Consider the following 12,264-nt stretch of genomic DNA (forward strand, 5'->3'; position numbering starts at 1 on the left):
GCAATGGCACCCCACTCCAGTACTCCTGCCTGGAAAATCCCATGGATGGAGGAGCCCAGTGGGCTGCAGTCCATGGGGTTGCTGAGGGTCAGACACGACAGAGCGACTTCACTTTCACTTTTCACTTTCAGGCATTGGAGAAGGAAATGGCACCACACTTCAGTACTCCTGCCTGGAGAATCCCAGGGACGGGGGAGCCTGGTGGGCTGCCGTCTGTGGGGTCACACAGAGTCGGACATGACTGAAGTGACTTAGCAGCAGCCTCATTTTTAAAGGTTCAAAGGAATCTACCTAAGAGATGATCTAATGCAGGACTTCTCAAACTCAACCCAACCAGTCAGTCACTTGGAAAGCTTATGCAGAGTGACCTCAGCTCCCACTTTAAGAAACTCATCTAATTCAATTCCATTTCAGTTGGAGATACTGGGATCACCATCACAGAGGTACATGAGCTGTGCTTGTGCTAAGCTGCTTCAGTCATGTCCAACTCTTTGCAACGCCATGGACTGTAGGTCACCATGCTCCTCTGTCCATGGGACTCTCCAGGCAAGAATACTGGAGTGGGTTGCTGTGCTCTCTTCCAGGGAACCTTCCACAGAGGTGCACAGCCTAGACCAAAAATCGAGGAGTCCTGATGACTAGTGCACTATCCTTTCCTGCATCTCTGTCTCTACTCTCCTCACTACCACAACTTTTAGTAGTTAGTAGATCTGTTAGTAGGTATTATTATTTAATGCTGTTTAGTAAAGAAATAAAACAAGCACTTTAATAATAAACGAGAAAACAACAATGTAAAACAAATACCATGGTTTTCATTTCTGTCCCAAGTTTATACTTTAAAAAACTGTGGTAATGAACAATTTCACAGTATAGTCAAAGCTATAGTTTTTCCAGTAGTCATGTGTGGATGTGAGTTGGACCATAAAGGCTGAGCACCAAAGAACTGATGCTTTTGAACTGTGATATTGGAGAAGACTCTAGAGAGTCCCTTGGACTGCAAGGAGATCAAACGAGTCAATCCTAAAGGAAATCAACGCTGAGTATTCACTGAAGGACTGATGCTGAAATTGAGGCTCCAGTGCTCTGGATACCTGATGCAAAGAACCGACTCATCGGAAAAGACCCTGAAGCTAGGAAAGGTTGAAGCTAGGAGGAAAAGGGGATGACCGAGGATGAGGTGGTTGGATGGCATCACCAACTCAATGGACATGAGTTTGAGCAAGCTCCGGGAGATGGTGAAGGACAGCTAAGCCTGGCGTGCTGCAGTCCATGGGGTTGCAAAGGGTTGGATACAACTGAGTGACCTAACAACAATGAACAATTCAAGACTAGACCTTTATTAGAGCTTAGTTTGGCTGCAGGCAGAGGAAACGAGTCAGCAATGGTGTTGGATGGTTACAAAGTAGAAGCTATGCCTTTTTCAGATCAGGGTCAGTCTCCTCTACAATATTCCTGGCAGGTCTCTCAGAAAACAAAACAGTGCTGCAAATACTGAAGAATACCAGCTGAATGAGTGCCCATCAATAACCATAAATCTCCAAAGGTAAACTAGTAATTCGTAAAGAATCCACAGAAAAACGATCAAGATGTTGCATCTGAACACTGAAAGCCTGAACCCTGTCTAAAGAGAAAATACTTGGGGAAGGGAAGGAGTGAAGGGGGGAGAGCACAAAATTTTTTTTCTTATGAACACTCAGCATGTTCCAGGTCCTGCCTCCTTCTGCCCACCAATTACAGGAAGCAGGTAGCAAAATTCACATCCCAACCACGGCCCTTGCAGAAACAGAAGACTCTCACGGAGCACTGTAATCAAGATGCGGTCTGCCCAACAGAGTTCTCAGATGAAATTCAGGTGCCCAGTTAAACCTGGACTTCAGACAAACAAGTGTTTTCCAATTAAATTTCAACTGTTCTCTGCTTCTTTTTTCAGTATGATGCATGTCCCATGCTTACACTAAAAAATGATTTACTGCTTATCTGAAATCCAAATTTCACTATGAATTTTCTGTTTTTATTTACTGAATCCAGCAACTCTACTCAAAGGTAAAGGGAGACCAACAGAGCCCAAAAGTCCCATAGTAAACATTTTTGTTTAAACTGGGGATGGTTTAAATGCTGGGTGCTGGGAAAGACTGGGTACCTGGAGAGTATCAGATAAATGTTGATCTTGATACCTTGCTTGTTTCAAGCTTGCCCAGAGCCTTCTCACCAAGACTGCATAACTAACATTCACCCTGAGAGAACCATTCACTCATTTAACATATATGGAGAATTGACCTGGTGAACTCATTTTCCTAGCAGGGGAGAAAAAAAAAGGCCAATAGATAGGCATCTTTTTACACATTTCTTCTGATCGTCACAATTTCTATTTTGCCCTGATTCATGGAAAGCTTCCAAAAACGAAATCTCTCTCTTCACCTTTTACGGAGATTCACCCTGCCTGTAACCTATCAGCACCCTTAGTGATTATTTTAAACATTCTTCTATCACCATACACCACATGCTCAGTCGTTCAGTTGTGTCCAACTCTTTGCAGCCCCATGGCCTATAGCCTATATCCTATAGAATCCTATATCCATGGGATTTTCCAGGCAAGGACATTGGAGCAGGTTGCCATTTCCTATTCCAGGAGATTTTCCCAACCCAGGGATCAAACCCATGTCTCTTTTGTCTCCTGCATTGGCAGACGTGTTCTTTACCACTAGCGCCACCTCGGAAGCACTTTATACCATGCCAGGAGAATATTTTACTTATTTTTAAATTAATTTTTATTGCAATATACTTGCTTTACAGTGTATATAGTCAATTCTCATTCAGTTCAGTTCAGTGGCTCAGTCTTTGCAACCCCATTAACTGCAGCATGCCAGGCCTCCCTGTCCATCATCAACTCCCGGAGTTCACCTAAACTCATGTCCATCACGTCAGTGATGCCATCCAGTCATCTCATCCTCTGTCGTCCCCTTCTCCTCCTGCCCCGTATCCCTCCCAGCATCAGAGTCTTTTCCAATGAGTCAACTCTTCGAATGAGGTGGCCAAAGTATGTGAGTTTCAGCTTCAACATCAGTCCTTCCAATGAACACCCAGGACTGATCTCCTTTAGAATGGACTGGTTGGATCTTCTTGCAGTCCAAGGGACTCTCAAGAGTCTTCTCCGACACTACAGTTCAAAAGCATCAGTTCTTTGACGCTCAGCTTTCTTCACAGCCCAACTCTCACATCCATACATGACCACTGGAAAAACCATAGCCTTAGCTAGACGGACCTTTGTTGGCAAAGTAATGTCTCTGCTTTTAAATATGCTATCTAGGTTGGTCATAACTTTCCTTCCAAGAGTAAGTGTCTTAATTTCATGGCTGCAATCACCATCTGCAGTGATTTTGGAGCCCAAAAAACTAAAATCTGACCCTGTTTCCACTGTTTCCCCAATTATTTCCCATGAAGTGATGGGACCAGATGGCATGATCTTCCTTTTCTGAGTGTTGAGCTTTAAGCCAACTTTTTCACTCTCCTCTTTTCACTTTCATCAAGAGGCTTTTAAGTTCTTCTTCACTTTCTGCCATAAGCGTGGTGTCATCTGCATATCTGAGGTTATTGATATTTCTCCTGACAATTTTGATTCCAGCCTGTGCTTCTTCCAGCCCAGCGTTTCTCATAATGTACTCTGCATATAAGTTAAATATGCAGGGTGACATACAGCCTTGATGTACTCCTTTTCCTATTGGGAACCAGTTTGTTGTTCCATGTCCAGTTCTAACTGTTGCTTCCTGAGCTGCATATAGGTTTCTCAAGAGGCAGGTCAGGTGGTCTAGTATTCCCATCTCTTTCAGAATTTCCCACAGTCTATTGTGATCCACAGTCAAAGGCTTTGGCATAGTCAATAAAGCAGAAATAGATGTTTTTCTGGAACTCTCTTGCTTTTTCCATGATCCAGCGGATGTTGCCAATTTGATCTCTGGTTCCTCTGCCTTTTCAAAAACCAGCTTGAACATCTGGAAGTTCACGGTTCACATACTACTGAAGCCTGGCTTGGAGAATTTTGAGCATTACTTTACTAGCATGTGAGATAAGTGCAGTTGTGCGGTAGTTTGAGCATTCTTTGGCATTGCCTGTCTTTGGAATTGGAATGAAAACTGACCTTTTCCTGTGGCCACTGCTGAGTTTTCCAAATTTGCTGGCATATTGAGTGCAGCACTTTCACAGCATCATCTTCCAAGATTTGAAATAGCTCAACTGGAATTCCATCACCTCCACTAGCTTTGTTCGTAGTGATGCTTTCTAAGACCCACTTGACTTCACATTCCAAGATGTCTGGCTCTAGGTGAGTGATCACATCATCATGATTATCTGGGTCGTGAAGATCTTTTTTGTACAGTTCTTCTGTGTATTCTTGCCACCTCTGCTTAATATCTTCTGCTTCTGGTAGGTCCAGACCATTTCTGTCTTTTATCGAGCCCATCTTTGCATGAAATGTCCCTTGGTATCTCTAATTTTCTTGAAGAGATCTCTAGTCTTTCCCATTCTGTTGTTTTCTTCTATTTCTTTGCATTGATCGCTGAGGAACGCTTTCTTATCTCTCCTTGCTATTCTTTGAAACTCTGCATCCAGATGCTTATATCTTTTCTTTTCTCCTTTGCTTTTCACTTCTCTTCTTTTCACAGCTATTTGTAAGGCCTCCCCAGACCGCCATTTTGCTTTTTTGCATTTCTTTTCCATGAGGATGGTATTGATCCCTGTCTCCTGTACAATGTCACAAGCCTCCGTCCATAGTTCATCAGGCACTCTATCTATCAGATCTAGTCCCTTAAATCTATTTCTCACTTCCACTGTATAATCATAAGGGATTTGATTTACGTCATACCTGAATGGTCTAGTGGTTTTCCCTACTTTCTTCCATTTAAGTCTGAAATTGGCAATAAGGAGTTCATGATCTGAGTCACAGTCAGCTCCTGGTCTTGTTTTTGCTGACTGTATAGAGCTTCTCCATCTTTGGCTGCAAAGAATATAATCAATCTGATTTTGGTGTTGACCATCTGATGATGTCCATGTGTAGAGTCTTCTCTTGTGTTGTTGGAAGAGGGTGTTTGCTATGACTAGTGCATTCTCTCGGCAAACCTCTATTAGTCTTTGCCCTGCTTCATTCCGTATTCCAAGGCCAAATTTGCCTGTTACTCCAGGTGTTTCTTGACTTCCTACTTTTGCATTCCAGGACATCTTTTTTGGGTGTTAGTTCTAAAAGGTCTTGTAGGTCTTCATAGAACCATTCAACTTCAGCTTCTTCAGCATTACTGGTTGGGGCATAGAGTTGGATTACTGTGATACTGAATGGTTTGCCTTGGAAAGGAACAGAGATCATTAGTTATCTATTTTATACAGCGTGTCAATAGTGTTGCTGCTGCTGCTGCTAAGTTGCTTCAGTCGTGTCCGACTCTGTGAGACCCCAGAGACGGCAGCCCACCAGGCTCCCCCGTCCCTGGGATTCTCCAGGCAAGAACACTGGAGTGGGTTGCCATTTCCTTCTCCAATGCATGAAAGTGAAAAGTCAAAGTGAAGTCGCTCAGTCATGTATGATTCTTTGCGACCCCATGGACTGCAGCCCCAGGCTCCTCTGTCCGTGAGATTTTCCAGGCAAGAGTACTGGAGTGGGGTGCCATTGCCTTCTCCAATCAATAGTGTATATATGTCAATCTCCATCTCCCAGTTCATCCCAGTCCCTAAGGAGAATATTTTATTCTGATTTATTCATGCTCATTCAAGAACTTCAAAATACTTCACGACAATCTTAGGCTACACACAGTAAATCAAGGAGCTTCCATTTGTTAAGTTAGCCGGTATTATGGATAAAGTTTGAGACACCATGTCCCCTCTGATGCCAAGTATAAATTCTATTCATGGTGCTAAAGAACACATTTTAAGATTTCTTGATCACCAGAAAAGAGAAATCATATAATTACCTAGAAAACAAACATTTTCAATAACAGCTGAGGGTAGAATACTGACCCAAACAGTTGTAAGAGTTTAGAGTATAGGTTGTTTAGGTTGACAAAAAAGCACTGGAAATCCAGACACAAGGTACAGAGAACTTCAAGCTTCATCACCTTAACTGAACCATTCAACTCCTCAAAAGACAAGAGATGGAGAAAATGAAGCATCCAAGAGAGACAGTGATGACTGGTTCATGGCTGTACATTCGAGGTAAACCTGTATACTACTACTGTACGCTGGAAAAGTCACAGATACTAATTATAGGCACTTACTATTATAAACAAGAGACTGCCATATTTACCTTAGGTTATACACAAATCAAACTGAAACTAAACATGACGTGAAATTACCAGCACCCATGTTGAGAGGGAAGAAAACATGGAAGAATGTAATACCTGAGCTGGGCTTTGAAAGCCACCCTATCTGTTCCCAAGGTCTGCCCTCAAGCAGCAGGGTGTCACCCCAGCAACCTGAGATGCTGGGGCGACTCAAGAAGCAGGGAGTTTCCAAACACCCAATTCAATATACCCTGATATCCTGCTTACAGTGCAGAGGCCAGCAAACTAGTCTTCACAAGACACATGTGAAAGCACATAACCGCATGTCTAACACGCTGGTGGCCGGTGGCCACTCGATATTAACACATGCTTCTGAAGAGATGGAGATTTGAGTTCTGCTATCGAGATGGCAACTTCTGATTCACTTGCCTTATTTAAAATGGGTATACCACCCTTTTTGCCATTTACCTATTTCACAAGTCTAAGATGAGAACATTTATCACCTGGCAACGTTAAACTGCTCTGGCTTCATGAACACAGCATCAAAGCATTAAAATTCTTACTGTGGTTAAAAAAAAACAACTGTAATTATGGTTTTCCAAGTAAAATCTGAAATATGAAGGAAGACTCCCAAGTTAGTAACAGATCTGAATTAACTTAATTACAAGTACATGTGATATAATCTATTTTGTCTGATTTAGAGATTCCAAGATACTGACATAATCCTTACTAGTTGAAGCCATGTTCAAAGAAATATTAACATCAGTATTAACAACTATAAAGGAAAAGGTCATTCCTTTAGTTTAGATCAGTGGTTATCCACCATATCAGAGCCAATGCACCCTTTTACACTGCCCTCAAAACAACCTGAAATGGAATTACATACCCATATAGGATTTCAAAGTCAAGAAAAATGCCCATTTCATTGAAACAAAAGTAATTTATAATCAGATAATATGTATTTCGACATGTAGATGCTCAGGCAAGGCTGTAACTAGTAGACACTGGAAAACAAGGAGATGCTTATTTCAACAGTAAGAACTAAAACACCAAGTCCACACCCTTCAGCACTTCAGGGCAAATCCTACATCTGCCAGGACTGATGCAATCTTCACTGTACTACTCAGAGACTGAAAATGTCATCACATCCAGAGACCACTAAGGACATGTGGCCATGGATGATTTGGGAGGTGCGGGAGCAGGCTCCACAGGAAGCACGCCCTCAGTGGAGGCTGCGTGAGGTCACAGTCCAGGTAAGGCATCAATAGGCCCGGCTAAGAAATTTCTATTTCCACACCTTTCTGAACACATAAATTGCTCCCTTCATCCCCATAAACTCTTGACAGATGCTGAGCTGGCCTTATGACATATGTGCCATCACCACTGGCCTCTAGGAACATGCCAATTCTTCTATCCTGACTTTTCAAAATTACAGACTGCTGAACTAGCAAACAGTTTGCAATTATCTAATTTTGACCTTCATTTTAGAGGTCAGTAAAGTTAGATTTGTTTAGGGTTCTAAAGATTGTTAAAACCAACGCATGAAGCTGCTTGATTTCCAGGAATGTGTTCACTGTACATTTAAACAATGATAAGCTTAATATTCCCCTTCAGGGATCATAGCCTTTCCATGGTGAAGGGGCTTGCATAACTCAATGAAGCTATGAGCTATGCCATGCAGGGCCACCCAAGATGGACAGATGACAGGGAAGAACTCTGACAAAACATGGTCCACTGGAGAAGGAAATGGCAAACTACTTCAGGATTCTTACTGCAAGAACCTCATGAACAGTATAAAAAAGGAAAAAGATATGACACCGTAAAATGAGTCCCCCAGGTTGGATGGTGTCCAATATGCTACTGGGAAAGAACAGATGGAAATTACTAATATCTCTAGAAAGAATGAAGCAGCTGGGCCAAAGCAGAAATGATGCTCAGTTATTGATGTGTCTGGTGGTGAAAGCAGTCTGATGCTATAAAGAACATTACTGCACAGAAACCTGGAATAGTTAGGCCCATGAATTAAAGTAAATTGGACGTCAACCAGGAGATGACAAGAGTGAATGTCGACTTCTTAGCAATCAGTGAACTAAAATGGACGGGAATGGGTGAATTTAATTCAGATGACCATTATATCTACTACAGCGGGCAAGATTCCCTTAGAAGAAATGGAGTACCCCTCAGAGTAAACAAAAGAGTCGAAAATGCAGTACTTGGGTACAATTTCAATAACGACAAACCATTCGATATCACAGTAATCTAACCCTATGCTCCAACCACCAAGGCCAAAGAAGCTGAAGTTAAACAGTTCAGCTACAGCTCAGCTACAGCTAAAGACCTACAAGAACTTCTAGAACGAACACACAGAAAAAGATGTCCTTTTCATCATAGGGGAATGGAATGCAAAAGCAGGAAGTCAAAAGATACCTGGAGAAACAGGCAAGTTTGGCCTTGGAGTACAAAATGAAGCAGGATAAAGGCTAACAGAGCTTTGCTAAGATACACTGGTCATAGAAAACAGCTTCTTTCGACAGACAGCACAAGAGATGACCCTACACATGGACATTACGAGATGGTCAATACAAAATTAGACTGATTATGTTCTTTGCAGCCAAAGATAGAGAAGCTCTACACAGTCAGCAAAAAGAAAAAGAAAAAAAAAAAAAGACCTGGAGCAACTGTGGCTCAGATCATCAGCTCCTTACTGAAAAATTCAGGCTTAAATTGAAGAAAGTAGGCACAACCACTAGGCCATTCAGGTATGACAAATCAAATCCCTTATGATTATATAGTGGACGTGACAAATATATTCAAGGGACTGAATTTATTCAATCCCAGATCTGGTAGACAGAGTGCCTAAAGAACTATGGATGGAGGTTTGTAACACTGTACAGGAGATAGTGACCAAAACCACCCCAAAGAAAAAGAAATGCTAAGAAGGCAAAATGGTTGTCTGAGGAGGCCTTACAGATAGCTGGGGAAAGAAGAAAAACAAAAGACAAGGGAGAAAAGGAAAGATATACCCAACTGGATGCAGAGTTTCAGAGAATAGCAAGGAGAGATAAGAAGGCCTTCTTAAATGAACAATGCAAACAGAATGGGAAAGATTAGAGATCTCCTCAAGAAAATTGGAGGTATCTAGGGAACATTTCAGGAGAAGGCAATGGTACCCCACTCCAGTACTCTTGCCTGGAAAATCCCATGGATGGAGGAACCTGGTGGGCTGCAGTCCATGGGGTTGCTGAGAGTTGGACATGACTCAGTGACTTCGCTTTGACTTTTCACTTTCATGCTTTGGAGAAGGAAATGGCAACCCACTCCAGTGTTCTTGCCTGGAGAATCCTGGGGACGGCAGAGCCTGGGGGGCTGCCGTCTATGGGGTCGCACAGAGTTGGACACGACTGAAGCAACTTAGCTGCAGCAGGGAACATTTCATTCAAAGATGGGCACAATGAAGGACAGAAACACTAAGGATCTATGAGAACCAGAACAGATAAAGAAGAGGTGGTAAGAATACACAGAAGAACTATATAAAAAAGGTCTTAAAGATCCGGATAACCATGATGGTGTGGTCACTCATCTAGACCAGACAACTTGGAGTATGCAGTCAAGAGGGCCTTAGGAAGCATTACTATGAACAAAGCTGGTGGAGATGATGGAATTTCAACTGAGCTATTTAAAATCCTAAAAGATGATGCTGTTAAAGTGCTGTACTCAATACATCAGCAAATCTAGAAAACTTAACAGTGGCCACTGGAATGGAAAGGTGAATTTTCATCCTAATCCCAAAGAACAACAACCCCAAGGAATGTTCAAAGTACTGTACTTTTGCATTCATTTCACGTGCTAGTAAGGTTATCCTCAATATCCAACAAGCCAGGCTTCAACAGTACATGAACACAGAACTTCCAGATGTACAAGCTGGGTTCAGAAAAGGTAGAGGAACTAGAGATTAAAATTCCAACACTTTGATTATAGAGAAAGGAAGGGAATCCCAGAAAAACATCTACTATTGCTTCCCTGACTACACTAAAGCTTTTAACTATATGGATCACAACAAACTATGGAAACATCTTAAAGAGATGAAAGTACCAGATCATTTTACCTGCCTCCTGAGAAACCTGTATGCAGGTCAAGAAGCAACAGTTAGAATCAGACATGGAACAACGGACTGGTTCAAAATTGGGAAAGGAGTACAACAAGGCTCTATGTTGTTACTCTGCTTATTTAACTTATATTCAAAGTACATTATGTGAAATGCTGGGGGGGATGAATCACAAGCTGGAATCAAGACTGCTGAGAGGAATATCAACAACCTCAGATATGCAGATGATTCCACTCCAATGGCCAAAAGTGAATAGGAACTAAAGAGCCTCTTGATGAGAAAGAAAGAAGAGAGAGAAGCTGGCTTAAAACTCAACATTAAAAAAACTAAGATCATAGCATCCGATCCCATCACTTCATGGCAAATAGAAGGAGAAAAAGTGGAAGCAGTGATGGATTTTATTTTCTTGGGCTCCAAAATCACTGCAGACAGTGACTGCAGCCATGAAATTAAAAGATGCTTGCTCCTTGGAAGTAAAACTATGACAAACCCAGAGCATAAAAAAGCAGAGACATCACTTTCTGACAAAGATCCATCTAATCAAAGCTATGGTTTTTTCCAGGAGTCATGTATGGATGTGAGAACTGGACCATAAAGAAGGCTGAGTACAGAAGAATTGATGTGTTCAAACTGTGATGATGGAGATGCCTCATGAGAGGCCCTTAGACTGCAATATCAAACCAGTCAATCCTAAACATTCAATGGATGCTGAAACTCCAACAGTTTGGCCAACAGTCAGCTGATGTGAAGAGCCGACTCACTGGAAAAGATTGCAGACAAAAGGAGAAGGGAGGGACAGAGGATGAGATGGTTAGATAGCATCACTGACTCGATGGACGTGAATCTAAGCAAATTCTAGGGGACAGTGAAGGACAGGGAAGCCTGGCATACTGCAGTCCATGGTGTTACAAAGAGTTGTACAAGACTTAGCAACTGAACAGCAACAAAGCTTAATATTAAAAGATTCTTGCAAGAAATTGAAACTTAGGGAAAATAAACACCAATAAAAATTTGAAAGACTGCCTGAAATTCCCCACCATCCTTTTCAGAGTTTCACATAGTTTCTCTGAAATCAAACAGGTAAAAATATCAGTAGCACTATAATGTATAATTCTTTTCATGACAATAGCTTTTTAAAATAGTGGCCTAGCATTCCACTATTTGGATGTTCTATATTTTGTTTAATTACCTAGTTCTTGTTGGCTATCTTGTTAATGAACCATAAGAAGTGTTTATATCCATTCAATAAAAAAAAAAAACCCGTCACAAAACAAAAATACACAAAAAAAGACAAAGAAAGCAATCCCACTTGTAAGGTTAAGACTGAGAGTTTTAAAAAGAAGGAAAAAGGACTCCCCTGGTGGTCGAGCAGTTAAGAATCCTCCTGCCATGCAGGGGACACGGATTCAATCCCTGGAAGATTCCACATGCTTCGCAGCAACTAAGCTCCCATGAGCTGTAACTACTGAGGCACACACGCCCTGGAACCCCTGCTTCACTGCAAGAGAAACCACTGCAATGAGAAGCACACTGCAGCTAGAGCGTAGCTCCCACCTGCAGCAGTTAGAGAAAGCCCGCCCTCAGCACAGCCAAAAGTAAATAAACAAAAAGCACAACAAATTAAAAAGATAATAAAAGCAAGGAAAAAATCCTACAAATAGTATGTGCTTTTTAGAATACACCAAATTCTACATTATAACCACCCCAAGAGTCAAACGCCTCTTCTCCATCCCCCGTTATCCAACTATTAAATATCCTCCTATATAACCATGTCAGGGACTTCCATGGGGTTCAGGCAAGAACCCCTTCCAATTCAGGGAACTTGGGTTCAATCCCTGGCCGGGGAACTCAGATCCCACATGCCAGGGGGCAAATAAGCCTGTGTGCTGCAGCTAGAGA

At 41.9% G+C, this 12,264-nt stretch overlaps 1 protein-coding gene across 6 annotated transcripts in view; it reads right to left on the reverse strand.

Moving 5' to 3' along the window:
- Positions 1-12,264, reverse strand: part of LOC120860494 (tubulin-specific chaperone E) — a 93,438-nt gene that overhangs the window by 30,597 nt on the left and 50,577 nt on the right. The window lies entirely within an intron of this gene.

The sequence above is a fragment of the Oryx dammah genome, unplaced genomic scaffold, assembly GCF_014754425.2.
Source record: "Oryx dammah isolate SB20612 unplaced genomic scaffold, SCBI_Odam_1.1 HiC_scaffold_11077, whole genome shotgun sequence".
In the NCBI taxonomy this organism is placed as follows: domain Eukaryota; kingdom Metazoa; phylum Chordata; class Mammalia; order Artiodactyla; family Bovidae; genus Oryx; species Oryx dammah.